At 49.3% G+C, this 14,242-nt stretch overlaps 1 protein-coding gene across 3 annotated transcripts in view; it reads left to right on the plus strand.

Moving 5' to 3' along the window:
- IL1R2 (interleukin 1 receptor type 2) overlaps positions 1 to 14,242 on the plus strand; it is a 142,565-nt gene that overhangs the window by 53,359 nt on the left and 74,964 nt on the right. For all 3 annotated transcript variants that reach the window (XM_064572651.1, XM_064572650.1, XM_064572652.1), the window contains exon 3: positions 4,898 to 5,029. The gene's annotated coding sequence lies outside the window, so the exon portion shown is untranslated. The remainder of the gene's footprint in view (positions 1 to 4,897; positions 5,030 to 14,242) is intronic.

Consider the following 14,242-nt stretch of genomic DNA (forward strand, 5'->3'; position numbering starts at 1 on the left):
GCTATCTCCTTTGATGTTTACATTTCAGGTCCTGGAGAAAGACATGTCTGGGTCATAAATCTAGCAGGAGGCTTCTTTAGGTTCTAAGAAAGGTTTACATACATTTCAAAGAGAAGAAAGAACTTTTACACGGTTTCTAAAGTAAAGAGAGGGGAGAAAATCTCTTCCCTTATTTTCAACAAGGAGAATTCAGCTCTTGTTTTTGAATTTGCATTTTCCTTTCTTAAGTGGGTGACTAATAATGAGTTCCAAGGTGAGGGGCACCACTGCCCAGCTAGGTGGTCTCTCTTGCACACTGAGGCGACTTCAGCATGTGATTTACACTACAGTGAGGTGGATAACTGGGGCCAAGCTGATGTGTGCCTGAGGGGCTTAGGGGGTAATATTCTTATCCAAATGGGAAGACAGTGCTCACAGTCCTGTGAGCAGCTGAGACCCTGGATCCCCTCAGCCTGGGTTCTTCACTACAGGACACCAGCATGCACCAGACCTGGCTCTGTCCCAGCTCACGGGCTCAGGCCCTCTTCTGAAACCATCTGCTTTCCTCATGCTTCTCAATGTTGCAGTACAGCTTCGGGCTGGAAACTCAGCGGCAGGAGGAGGGTTCGGCCTAAACCTGGGAGGAGGGAAGCCGGCTTTTAGCCTGTAATCCCTTCTTCCTAAATTCTCTTCCTGTGCCCTCTGGGCAACACCTTGGTTTCTTTCTGGAAAAAGTACACCCATTTGTTTTTCCTATGGATCCTGCTCCTTTCAGATGGGTTTCTTTGTTCTTTCTCCCTAGAGAGGAGAGAGAAGAAAAGGGGACACACGCGCACACACACACACACACACACACGGGGAGTGAGAGCCTGAGGCTGACTCAGTACTTTTCTGTGGCTCCAGGACAGTCTATTTTTTCTCACATCTGGTTCTAGATCTACATCAGACTCATCTGGGCAGGTCAAAAATACAGATTCTCAGACCCCGTGCACTTCCAGAACTGGAAACTCTGGGGGTGGGGCTCAGCCCAGGAATCTGCATTTCTCACCAGCCTCCCCTGTGCTTCTTACCCTGGTAGGAGCTTGAGGAAGGGGCTCCTCCAGGGACAGCCTGCCCTGGACAAGGGCGCTGTCCTTTGAATCAGAAAGGCAGGACTGCCACTCCCTGTGTGGGTGACCTTGGGCAAACTACCTAAACTCCCTCTGTCAGAGAGAGACAGCCTGCATAGCAGTGTGGGGAGAGTTACATGAGAAAATGTAGATATAAAAGGTCTTCAAACCGCAAAGGGCCTGCAGCAGTAGAGTAGGGTACTGTTATTACTTGGGAATGTCCCCGGCCTCTAAGCATCCTCAAGTTTGCAAAACACTGAGTTCTCTACAGCATCAGACTCTCTTGTCCTACTGGTTGGGTCCACTGCCAAGTCTTCCTTCTAAAGTTGTTCGGAGGAGACTTCAAAAGGAATTGCAGGACCAACCGGTGCTGCTTGGCAAAGTGCACCAGCAAGCCCCCTCCTCCTAGTCTGTGCATGCTCCATCCTGAGCTGCTCGGTGATGTCTTCGACACTTTGTCCACGTAGGAAGGAGTCCTGTCTGCTTCCTCTACTAGGGGCGCCACCAAGGCCTCAGTACCCAGACTCCTCTGGCTCTGCTACCCATGTTCCCCCAGGGTCTTATTTGGACATTAAATTGTCCAAATGAGCAATTTACATAACATGAGGAAGTAAAATACAGGACCACAGAGTCTGACAGTTTGCTCATGGGTCCTGCATCAAGGATATGCTGACCTTCCCAGTGGGATTCTAGACTTGAGGTCAGGAGGCTGGGTTGAATATGGTCATTTCTATTAATACTTGGCAGAATGCTAAATTGACACTTAATAATTCTTGCTGGGTTGAAGAGTTTTTTTATTTTTATTTATTTATAAGATCTATTTATTTATTTGAGAGAGAGAGAGAGAGAGTGCGACGGGGGGTGGGGCAGAAGGAGAGGGAGAGAGTCTTCAGCAGACTCCATGCTGAGCGCAGAGCCCAACGTGGGGCTCGATCTCAAGGCTCTGAGATCAGAACCTGAGCTGAAACCAAGAGTCTGACGCTCAACCGACTGTGCCACGCAGACACCCTGGGGCTGAGTTTTTAGCACCCTGGTTTTTCAGATCTGGCCCTGTGGGGATCTACTAAAATTAATTTTTAATAATTTTAAAAATTACTAAGAATTTATTATAAGTACTTACTACAATCAGACACCAAAGCCAAGTGGGTAATCTATGAATTATCTCCTTAAGTCCTCCCAAGAGTTTGTAAGCAGGTACTTTCACCTCTTAATCTACTGATGAGGCAATGGAAGCTCATAGCTGCTAAATCAAGTGGCCAAAGTCACACAACTGTCAGTAAAGGGGCTGGCATTTTTACCCAAACGAAGTGGGTCTGCTCCTTGGTGACGACACCAGGTGGAGCTGCCTCACAAGGTCATCTTTATTTGTAGCAAATAAGGAGATCACAGGGAGGAGTTTCTAAAGCTGGTAAGCAGGTTCTTTTCATTAGGGCTTGGGATGAATATTCAGAGGGGAATTTTTTTTTAAAAGATTTTATTTATTTATTTGAGAGAGAGAGAATGAGAGACAGAGAGCATGAGAGGAGGGAGGGTCAGAGGGAGAAGCAGACTCCCTGCTGAGCAGGGAGCCCGATGAGGGACTCGATCGGTACTCCAGGATCATGAACTGAGCTGAAGGCAGTCGCCAACCAACTGAGCCACCCAGGTGCCCTCAGAGGGGAATTTTAACATTATAATGAAGCTGAGGTAACTGTGAGCATTTTCTGATTCAACTGTTCTGGCACAGTTGTCCTCAAATGCTTCTTTTCCTGTTCCAGCAATTCATTAGTTAGTTTCTAAAAGATGAAACTGACAGGCAGAAGCTTCTAGGAGTTTCCTCAGTTTGGGAGGTCAACAGGTGTTTGCAAGCACGTTATGAAGACTCACATGCGAATTGTGTCTTTCCACAATTTCAGCTTTATTTAGCAAGGTTAACACAATTGTAAAGCAGGTTCAGGATTCCAAACTCAATGACATTTCACTACATGTTTAACATGGCTTCTACATGTCACACAAAGTGAAGCACAATACCAAGTCACACCACAAGCAAGATACAACGAGGGGGAAGAAGTTAACAAACCCAACTCCAAGTCAGTCCCTGCGCGCACAGTTGAGATGAGGACTGGGTCTGGTCCGGGCCAGCTCTCAGAGCTGACTGCTTATCCTGTTCAAGCCGTGCAGGATCTGTTATGTTCAGAGATTAGTCAGGCAGAGCCTTCGGTGGCAGCTGCCTTTTGATGTGGTCAGACGTGCAAGGGTCAGCGTCTGGAGAGTCTGACAGTTTGCTGCAAAAGTCCTCTCTTTTAAGGGGTATTTAATCAGTCTTGGGCCTCTGCAGGTCTCCTCTGGTTCTGTTGGTTATCAGTTCTGGGTTTCTTTAGCCTGTGCTGGTTTGGGCGATATCTGGTCTTAGGTGTACTGCCCTTGGCTGCTTCGGTCACTGCTTGACATGAGTCATTGCTTGACGTGAGTGACTCCATCTTGCTCTCTACAAGGGGGTCTTACTGCTGACAGGATCAAATGCAAGTCAGTCCCTTTCCCTGATTCACTTCCCCCTGAACTAATAAATAGTCCTTGATAAGATGCAAATGCTGTACAGTGATGGCTGCTATCCTCACCCCTAAGCCTCTGCAGAAGAATTAATTACAGGAAGAAGGAAGGTGGCGCTTCGTAAGCAATAGTGCCTTCTGTGTGCGTCTTCGGTTTTATTTATTTGGGGTTTATTTTTTTAAACCATTTTTGAAGAACATTCACTAACGCCATGGGATTTGATCCCCATGTCAGCCTGGTGAGCTGTTCAGGCTGCATCTTCTTTGAGGAAGGAGGCTCAGCAAATCCAAGTGATTTGCCCAAAGACCATGGGCTAGGAAGTGAGAGGATTGGGGCCGGAACGGGATGCTGCTCACTCCGGTCCCAGTGAACTCAAAGGGAGCCAGAGCTCCTCTTGCAAGAGGGGGGTTGAGCTTGGGTGGACCTGTGTGGTCTCAAGGTCTTGGGTTGGGGGCTCAGCAGCTGGTAGCAAAAAACTTTAGTCTCCTACTTGATAACAATAATGGTGTTTGGAGTATTTATTAATTGATAAAAGACATAAATACAAAAGCCACAATGGATTCACCAATGCTTTCAATGAATTTTTATTTTACGGATCAACAACAGAATCTCCATACCCTTGGTGAATGGAACTTATGAACATAAGAATATAATTAATTTACTCTCCTGATAACGCCTAAGGATTTTAGGACCTCTTGCAATTCCCATTTTCCTCATTCTCCTCCCTGCGCACCTCTCCCCTACACCCCTCCTCCCAAGTTTGTAAAGAAAACTTTAGAAGAAGACTCATTTCAAGGCCACCTACCAAGGTGCTGGGAATAGGGCCTTCTGTGGGTCACCCTGGAGAAAGATCTTTCAGAATAGAGCCTCCGTTGCTGTCTATCTTACCTGAAGGGCAAGTTCGGCAGTGGGAATCAGCATCAGATGGAGATGCTGCAGTGACCCAGAGCAGGGATAAGATGGGGTTTGGATAGATGGTCCTCTACCTGATATACTAGGAGAAAAGGTCTAGATGATAGGACTTTGTGTAGGGTGCAGGAAGGCTTGGGAGGGACTGAGGTATTCAAATCCTTGTTACTTAATTTAATTTAATCTTAATTTTAATTTTAATTTTTATTTAAGTAGGCTCCATGGCCAGCATGGAGCCCAACACAGGGCTCAAATTCATGACTCTGAGACCAAGACCTGAGCTGAAATTAAGAGTTAGACGTCTAACTGACTGAGCCACCCAAGTGCCCCTCAAATGCTTTTTAAAGAAGGCTTTTCTTTTTTTTTTCCAGTTTTTGCCTTCCACAGCCTTCAGTGACCAGGTGACACTGCTGATCACCCATGTTCCACACACCCTTCCTACCAGATGGGATGGTGCATTAAGTGTGACTGTCTTATTCTTGCCTCTGTAGAGAATGAGCAAGGTAAGATTTATCTTCTCTTGTGTACAGGTAGGCAGACTAAGTTTTTGGATTTTGAATTCTAGCCTCTCCTGTTGTAGCAGGTAAGCAAATATTTTATATCCTGTTGTGCAGGACATGACCTTGTGAAGATAAGCGAAAACTACCCAAATGAGAACAGCAGAAGCTATGTATTCAGAGCTGGCTCTAGGGAGTCAACCACCATCACTGGTTTTTGCAGAGACTGGAAGGCAGGCGGACGAGAGGCAAAGCTTTATGGTGGAAACAGCAGAGGTTTTGGGTGTGCCCTGATTGTAGATATTTGGCATGGGGAAGCTGAAGGCGAATTTATTAGAAGCCGGGCATCCTATGTGATTTGTGTGCATTTGGTTTTCTCTGGCTGGTCTTAAACTAGAAGTGCTTGGGAGAAGGGGACAGATATTAGGGCAACTGTCAGTTACGAATCAAGTCCTGCCCCTATATGTCTGGCTATTGTGTGTATATTCAGTTTCTCACTTCTGTCCCCCTCCAGGGGATTTGGGCCCATTGCAGGACTAGCCTAGATTGACCCAGATGAGGGTGGGATGGGAGAGCAAGGGTAGAGCTCAGTGAGACTTGTGTTGAAGAAAACAATGTTGGGGCACTTGGGTGGCTCAGTCAGTTAAGTATCTGCCTTTGGCTCAGGTCATGATCTCAGGGTCCTGGGATGGAGCCCTGCATCTGGCTCCCTGCTCTGAGGGGAGCCTGCTTCTCCCTCTGCCTGCCGCTGCCCCCTGCTTGTGCACTCTCTCCCTGTCAAATAAATAAATAAACAAACAAACAAACAAATAAATAAATAAAATCTTTTTTAAAAGGGAGAGAAAACAATGTATTTCAACAGAAAACTTCTTCACTGTTTTATAGCCTTCAGGGTTGGGTTATCAGAGTCTAGCCAAGTTTACCACCTAGGAGCCATTCTGCCACTTGGAGCTCATAGACATGGAAATTGTGTCCTGTCTAGTTGAGATTTAATTGGCTTCCCCATACCCCCTTGGAAAAACCAATTGTGTCTCTGATGTAGTTTTGGAATGTTGGTAAGGTCCAGAGCCGACAGCCAAGGAAGAATTCTTGAGATGTCTTTGGTACAAAAAGGGTGATTTTATTAAAGCACCAGGACAGGACCTGTGGGCAGAAAGAGCTGCTGCCCTGGGATTGTGAGGAGCAACTGATTATATACTCTGGGGTTGGGGAAAGAAAGGTAAGGGAAGTTCCAAAGGGTTTTCATATGCTAAAGAAGACTCACAGGATACCCTCTAGCAAAGCGTTAACCTTAAGACAGTTGGAAGCTTCTTGGAGGAAGGTTATAATTCTGCCTGCCTCAAGTCCTTATCAATGGGCTGCAGGTTATAAGGATATTTTATTTTATTTACATTTCCTTCTACCTTTGTTTCCCACATCACTATGGATGGGTGGGTGATGTTAGTGCTCCAGGAAATTGAGTCTATGGGTCTCTGGAAGTTAGGCTATTGATAAGAATGCTTTTTCCTTGTAAATCATTAAGATATTTGTAAACTCTTCCTTTTTTTTTTTGTTGCACCAAAAGGTCTCAAGAATTCTTTCTTGGCCCTTGGCTTCCGAATCTTACTTCAAACCCATCATGATGAGGCAAATATCTTGGCTGCTTGATCTTGGAGGTTGGTCTGGGCTTTCGGAGAGAATTTGTGCAGCTTGTATCTGCACCACAAACTCACTCCAGCTCCAGTTGATTGGAGTGTTAAATAACACACTTCAACCAAATCCATCTGAAGGTCGACTTGGCTTTATTAAGCAATTCATGCATAGGGCGGCCTCCCATCTGGCAAGTAGAGGGGAGAACCAAGGAGTACAAAATAGAAGCTGTTCATTGGAAGGAGGGTGGGAAAAGAGGGTTATTTCAGGCAAGGTCACCTTCCCTTAGGGGGAGGGCAGGAGGTCTTCTTAAGTGGATCACCTCAACCTCCTCTGAGAGCTGGAGAGGCTCCTGACTGTGTTGCAGAGGTCCAGGTAGCCTCTGTGGTACTGACCAGAAAATTCCAGACGGATTGGCTTAAGCTTTCACTCCTTGAGAGGTTGAAACTATGATTAAGTCTAGGTTTGTTGTCTTGGGGGCAAGTGACTCCACCTTGGGCCTGTGGCCTTCCTTTTGCCAGAGAGAAGGCAGGTTTTGGAGAAGGCAGGTTTGCGCAAGGGGTATGGAAAGTGATGTTAAGGATCTTATTTCAGACTCTGATGCCAAGTGGCAGCTACAACAGTCTCACCACAAAAGCTTCCCTAAATAAAATCAATGCAATTCTGCATGCCAGAAATGGGGTGTGTGGGGGGTGAGGGTGTGAGGAGTGAGGCTGGGGATGTGGTGATACGGTCCTGCCAAGCCTGGGCCTGTCTCCTGAGATGTGGGGGGCGGGGGGTAGGGCCCCTTGTGCTGCTGCTGCAAACAGTGAGCTACCAGACGCTCAGGGGGTTTTCTGGAAGGACGAGCCACCCTTGCAGAGGCAGGCTGGAACCTCAGCTCAGCGGAGCCCCGGGGGCGTCGGCAGCTCTCGGAGGCCCAGTTGTGCTGGGGCTGAGGAAAGGCCCCAGGGCTCTCCGTACGCCCTGTGACTTCAGCTGGATGACTGAGGACTCAGACACACACCAACACACACCTGGGGGCACCTAGCCGAGGACTGGTTGTTCTAGTGCTGAAAACAACCTTCCAGGTCTGGGTTGATGGTTGGGACTTGAGATCACTGGGTACGGGCAGAAGGTCTTTGGTCTTGGAAAGGGGGAGACTGAATATATCAATGGACAATGGCCAGAAAATAAGTAAAAACAGAACTCTGAGCCACAGTCTGCAGTAACCAGCCCAGGAAGCCAGCCTGCTATCTCCAAGGCAGCCCGGTAGGAGGGCAGAGTCCTCCTCTGGCAAGCAGTGCAGGAAGCCAAGCAGTAACCCTGTAACAGCCTGGGACAGCCAACTCGGCACCCCTCACCCAACACACAGGATGCCCGGCTCCTGATTACTGGGCCTATGGCTTCTTCAGCCAACAGCCTCCGGCCGGGGCACTCCCTTTTGTCCATTACAGAGCTTTCCCCAAACCGAGCCATGGTGGCTGAATATAACCACCCTTGCTATAGCCAGTTCTGAATAAACAGCCTTTGCTCGTTCTCATATGAGTGGTCTTCATGTATTTCTACAAAAGCCTGGGTCTGACCCATGAAGAATCCTAACCCAAAGTGGGTAGGGCTGGCTCCTGACCCAGCCGTCCTCCCAATTCCCTGAATTCCTGGAGCATGGTTGAGGGGGCATGGAGAACAAGGCTTGGGGAACATTTGTAGGGGCTTCCTCCTAGGCCTGATGGCCGGGAGACAGGAGGAAGTTTCATAAGAGTGGGGGTCCTGAGTGGTGCGTAAGGCTCCTGGGAATTTCAGAGCAGGGTACCCCTAAAAGCCAGCTGCTGAGTCAAGGGGTCCCTGTACCTTGGCAAACAGGCATGTGTGGCTGCCCTCAGCGGGTAGGCTTGGGTGTGTTCCGAAGTTCTGCGCCTGCGAGGCGGACACCCAGGCCCGTGAGCAGATGAGAATACCGGCCAGGTGTGCCAGGTTTTTTAACTTAAAAAATCACTTTGGTATATTTTGCATTTAGAGAAAAGTGGCAAAAATAGTAAAAAAGAATGTTCACATTGTTCACCCAGATTCCCCAAATGTTAACATATTATATTGACTTCATTCTCCACTGTCTCCCACGTGCGTGTATGTGTGTGTGTGTGTGTGTGTGTGTGTGTATTATTTTTTCCTGAATCAATGAAGAGTAAGTTGTAGGCATGTCTCTTTATTCCTAAATATGTAGGGGTGCATTTCTTGAAGATAAGAAATTCTCTTATATAACCACAGCGCAAGGATCAGAATTGGGTCACTCCCACGATATCATTATCTAAATTAATGACCTTAAATAGATTTCTCGACTTGTTCTAATAATGTCCTGGAGAAAAAAAGGGAATCCAAGATCATCTGTGGCTTCTGGATGCCCTCTCTTTAGTCTCCTGTAATCCGGAGGAGGTTACAGTCTCCCTGAGCATTTCACAATACTGATGCTTTTGAAGAAGAGTCTGGATTCTGTAGGAGGTCCCTTGCTTTCTGTCTGGTATTCGCTTGTGACTGGATTCAGGCTGTGCACCTTTGGTGGGTATGTCCGGGGGAGGTTGAGCTCCTCTCCTCTCAGTGCCTCAGACAACTGACCTTGAAACCTCATAGGCATCTCCTTGTGCCTTCGTGTGTGGTTCTGAGATCAAGCTATGCCCAGGGGCTGCGGCATCCGGTCAGGAGAGCTCAGGCTGAAGGTCAGCACATCCCCCAGAGGAGGCTTCCCGTCGCCTCTGTCTCCATCAACAACTGATGGTCAGAGTGGTCTTTTTTTTTTTGGTGAGAACAGTGACCAGCTAATGTGCATGGTGCAATTTAGAAACCAATTCTCATCTCAGAGATTAAAGGTATTTGAGATGCATGACTAAGATATTGCAGAGAGCCTTTTTCCATTCTTGCATAAACAGGCCATAAAAAAGCCCCCTTGGGGATGAGGTCCTGTCATCCTCTCTCCTGTCCAGGTCCCTGGTGGATTCCTGTGGCCTAATGCTGGCTTGGCTTTTGGCTTGAAGGACTATTTCATGCCAACTGGTGGTTGGAGTACCTATACAAATGGAAAACTAGAACTTTTTGAGCCTCCCCAATAAGGTAGATAAACATTTCTTTTTTTGTCCTTTCTCGCCAGTAAACATTTTTAGTTAAAAAATGTCTCCGTGTATTAGGCAAAAGTTGGTTTTAGCCTCACTTTCTGCATAATGTGGTGGCAAGACTATGGAGTGGAATCACCAGCTTCAGACTTTCCCAGCTAATGTTCTCTCTCAGGTCAGTTTGCAAGCGAGGGAAAGGCCTTAAGTACTCTCACTGAGTGTTGAAGAAAGCCAAGAGCCCCTTTTTAACTTGTCATGCAGAAAGTTTGGATGCCAGCCTGCATTTGCAAACCGAACACACAGCGATAAGAAATCGAGTCCTGCTCAGAGCATAGAGAGGTGATTCTTCAACTCAGCCAAAACATTGCAATTCCCTTGGGCATCGTTTAAATATCTGATGCCCAGGCCCCAACCAGGGACATTCTGATTTCACAGGCCCAAAGTGTGGTCTGGGCATCAGATATTTTAAAGCTCCCAGGTGATGATCAGGTGTGGTCTGGGTTGAGAAGAGCTGGAGGAAGAATCCCGGGGTCCCACAGGAGATTAGACGTCTGGGACCTATCTTCCTGCCACCTCAGACAGCAGGACCCACAAGGGGGCCGGGGAAGACTGGAATGTCCTTCTGGGGGTGGACGCCAGGCCAGCTGAGGAGCCGGTGGTGCCATGCACGCCACCCCACTGCCCCGATCACTTTGGGGTACCTCCTCCTGTTCTTCTCTTGGCATCTTGGAAAGGTCTAGGTATGAATGTGGAGGGAGGAAAAGCTCTGACAAGGAAGGCCTGGTTGGAGATTTGTGGGGGGCAGGATGAGGCGGGGTGAGGGGGGTGGTTGGCCAAATTTGTCCTCACACATGTGAGGGGCCGTACCACACTCAGCCCTCCTCCCTTGGGGCAATGGGAGGAGAACTAACGTCTCCATGCTGGTCAAATTATTTTCCAAGGACAGGCTGTTGAGCTATTGCTTCCTGTCTGATTCTTAGGCTGATAGGAGGGACTGAAGGAGCAAACACAGTAGTGTCTCCCTTCACTTGTTAAGGGAGGTCAGCAGGCATTGGTGTTTAAGTTCTGGCTCTCTTTTACATTTCAGGGACAAAAGCCACTTTGGGACTCATTTGGGAGAGTAGGCCCACTGTGAGTGGTTGACCTGGAGGGGACTTTGTTTGAAGAGGCCACCACTTGGGAGAGGGAAGGAGGGGGACAACCCAGCTTGGGGAGCAGGGGGCCTAGTGTTGGCCGGGGAGGGGTGGGTATCTGCAGGATGAGGGCCTTGCCTGAAGGTCTGGGCCTGTGGTAAATGGACAGGACAACTGAGGCCAGCAGGCTGATGGTGGAGAGTGGCAGCCCTGTGGCTAGGCCTGTGTCCTGTTGCCACCAGGCCATATCCTGATTTTGCCCACTGAAGAGACCGCCATGGACCTCTCTCACTAGCAGACTGGGACCGAGTTCTGGTGTGACCCTGGTCATGCGCTGGGTAACTGAGTGCATTCAGGGAGCCTCAAGCAGCCAAGACCTTCTCTGGAACCACAAAGGGCTGCTCTGAATCCTTGACTATGCACAGAGTGTAGAGACCCCATCTTGCTGGTATGTGTGTCAGGACACACTGAGCCTAGGAATTCGTAGGAGCCCTAGTGCTTAGATATCGTAGGAGCCTTAGTGCTTAGACATCTCAGCTCTGTTGACCCAGTGTGGGCATCCAGTTATTAAAAGCTCAATCCTGTGAGAACCAGGGCTCAGAGGAATGCAGAAGTGACCGGACTGGGAGAGGTGTCACTCAGAGATGGACCTGCCATCCATCTTCAGTTGTTCTAGAAATGGTCAGCAGACAGAGGCCAGGCAAAGGGCCTCCATCCCAGTCCACACCAGGGAGTGGGGCAGGGGGCTTCCGGGGCAGGTCTGGCAGAGAGGAGCACATGCTCTCCCCAGGATTTAGGATCAGGGAGCAGGGTTTGGTGTTCAGAAGCACCCATGGATTGGCGCTTCGGCTCTCTTCCTTCCCGGCTGTGTGAGGTGGGCTCGCTGCCCTGCTGTTTCCTGGTCCTTGGTAAAGTGAGCTGATGCCACATAGTGACTTGAAATGGAGTGATGCCCGTTGTGTATCGAACCCAGTTCCTGGAGCACAGATAGGCTTCATAAACGTCAGCTCCCTTGGTCTCCATCCGCGTGAACTGGGGTGCACGGTGAAGCTGATCTTGAGAAAGAAGTCTAGAGCTCCGCCATCAGAACCAGGAATCTGGAGGGGGGGACCGCCTGCTTCCTTAGGGGCCATTCCCCCAAGGCCAGGCAGCCACAAGGAACCAGGATCCAGGAATACCTCTGGAAGGGGAATGGGTCCATCTTACTGGACTTCCCTTCTTTCCCCACCCACCTATTTCCCACCTTACTTACCTTTGCCTTCCACAGGTGTCCCTGCCTTCCAAGCATCTGGACAAGTTTCCTGGCCTCTGACCTCTCTTCCTCCCAGGCGCTGGCCCTAGATGCCAATGCACAGCAGCTCCTGCAGGTCCTGGCCTGCCTGGGGAGAGGGGTCTGGCAGGAAGAAGGTCAGCGGCCTGGCAAGGCTGACTCGAAACTGAGCCAGTAGCCCGGGGCTCCCTAAATTCCTTCTGACTGCAGTAGGCTGGTCCCAGAGCCTAAGGTGGGGCTGTGCTCATGAGCTGTGCCAAGAGCCCCAGCAGTCAGGGTGGGGAACAGGGCAGGTCCTTGCTCAGCCCTTGGATAAACAGGGAGCTGTTTCTAGGAGGATTTCACCTTGCAGACTTTCTGGGTGCCTCGTGGCGTTACGCTTAGGACCGGGTCTTCATGTCCAGGGCATTAATGAGTTGGTGTTAGTTTTGTCGCAGTTGCTGACGTTTCCTGAGTGCTTTACTTTGTGTAGAGCACTTTTCTTTGTGCTGGTTTAAGGTCAAACAACCCTAGATAGACAGTTATTGTCTCCAGTATACAGAGGACAACGCAGAGACACAGAGAGGTTAAGAATCGTGCCCAGGGCCACTAACTAGGAGACAGTCAGGCTCACCTTTGCAAGTCAACTCCTTGAACTCAGCAGGTGCTTAATAAATGTCTGGTAGTGACTGATTGCGCTCCCACTCTTGCTCACCAGTGCATTTGTTTTGGGGTGGCTGTTCAAGATCAGTGGTGTTGACTGTACCCTTGGGCAGGGTGAGGGCTCTGCCTCTGTGGGGACCCCGAGTCGGCCCCCGCTTCCCCCCTCCGGTGCCTGGTCTGAGACCCATTGCCGACCCCGAGGTGTGGCCAGGCTTGAAGGGAGCGGCTGCCTGCCCCACCTGGGAAGGCATTTTGCCTCTGGAATCAAACACTCGGCGGTAGTAGCCCAGTAATTAACTTCTTGATGGAATGTGATAGGTTCAACTCCCCAGAGTGTAATATCAGCTGGAAAAAGAAAGTGGTAAACACCAATCTCATCTCTGCTGGGTACGTGACATTCTGGGTTGAACCATCCTGTTGCTACATGCTGGGGAGCTGGGGATAGCTTCAGTCTTGGAGATGTTTGCCACCTCCATCGTATCTTTTCATCTTCAGAGAATGTGGCTGGCCAACCAGGAAATGCTGCCTATTTCATCTTTGTGAGGTCCTTAGCTCGCCTCCTCCACCACCGCCACGATCTACATTGTGTCCTGGCCCTGAGCTGGCAACTGTCCCCCCCACAGCCACCCCGTGGGATGGTGATGGGAGCAAGGGCTCTGGGACCAGAGCTCTGAGTTGGCATCTCAGCTCCAGCACCAACCCCCGGGGTGTATCAGTTACCGCCAATTGGGTAGTTTAGAATAACAGCTATTTATTGTCCCGGTTCTGGGTGCTAGAAGTCCCAGATCAAGGTGTCGGCAGGGCCACGCTACCTCTGATGGCTTTAGGGGAGGGTCCTTCCTTGCCTTTTCCGGCTTCTGCTGCTGCCAGCCATCATTAGGGTCACTTGGCTTGTAGATGCATCACATGGCTGTCTTCTCCTTGTGTGTGTCTCTGTGTCCAGATTTCTCCTTTTTATAAGGACACCAATCATATTGGAGAGGGCCCACCCCAACAACCTCATTTTAACTTGATTGCCTCTGTAAAGACCTGATTTTCAACTAAGGTAACATTCTGATGTCCTGGGGGTTGGAACCCCAGCATACCTTCTTTTGTTGTTGGAGGGAGACACATTCCCCCCATAACACTGTGTTACCTTTGACAAGTTACTAATGTCTGTATGCCTCAGTTTCTTTATTTGCAAAATGGGGCTGCCAATACACCCTAATACTTACCTCCTCAGGCTGTTGGGTTGATGACGGAAGTGGATATGGGAATGAAGTGCTTGGGACTGAGGCAGGCCCTTAGTGACTGCTCTGTGAGTCGGAGCATCTGTTACCGGGGCTCTCTTCTTACAGTTGTGGAAATGCAGACCCTGGAGGTTAGCACGCTTGCCGGGGGTCTGAGGCTGGGTGACGAACCTAAGTCTGCCGGAACCAGAGATGTCTCTGGGATCGGCCCCCCGAGACCAGCATTCTGCTGGGTG

Source organism: Mirounga angustirostris, unplaced genomic scaffold (genome assembly GCF_029215605.1).
Source record: "Mirounga angustirostris isolate CCGP_5_RB_7025 unplaced genomic scaffold, mMirAng1.0.hap1 SCAF_10, whole genome shotgun sequence".
In the NCBI taxonomy this organism is placed as follows: Eukaryota; Metazoa; Chordata; class Mammalia; order Carnivora; family Phocidae; genus Mirounga; species Mirounga angustirostris.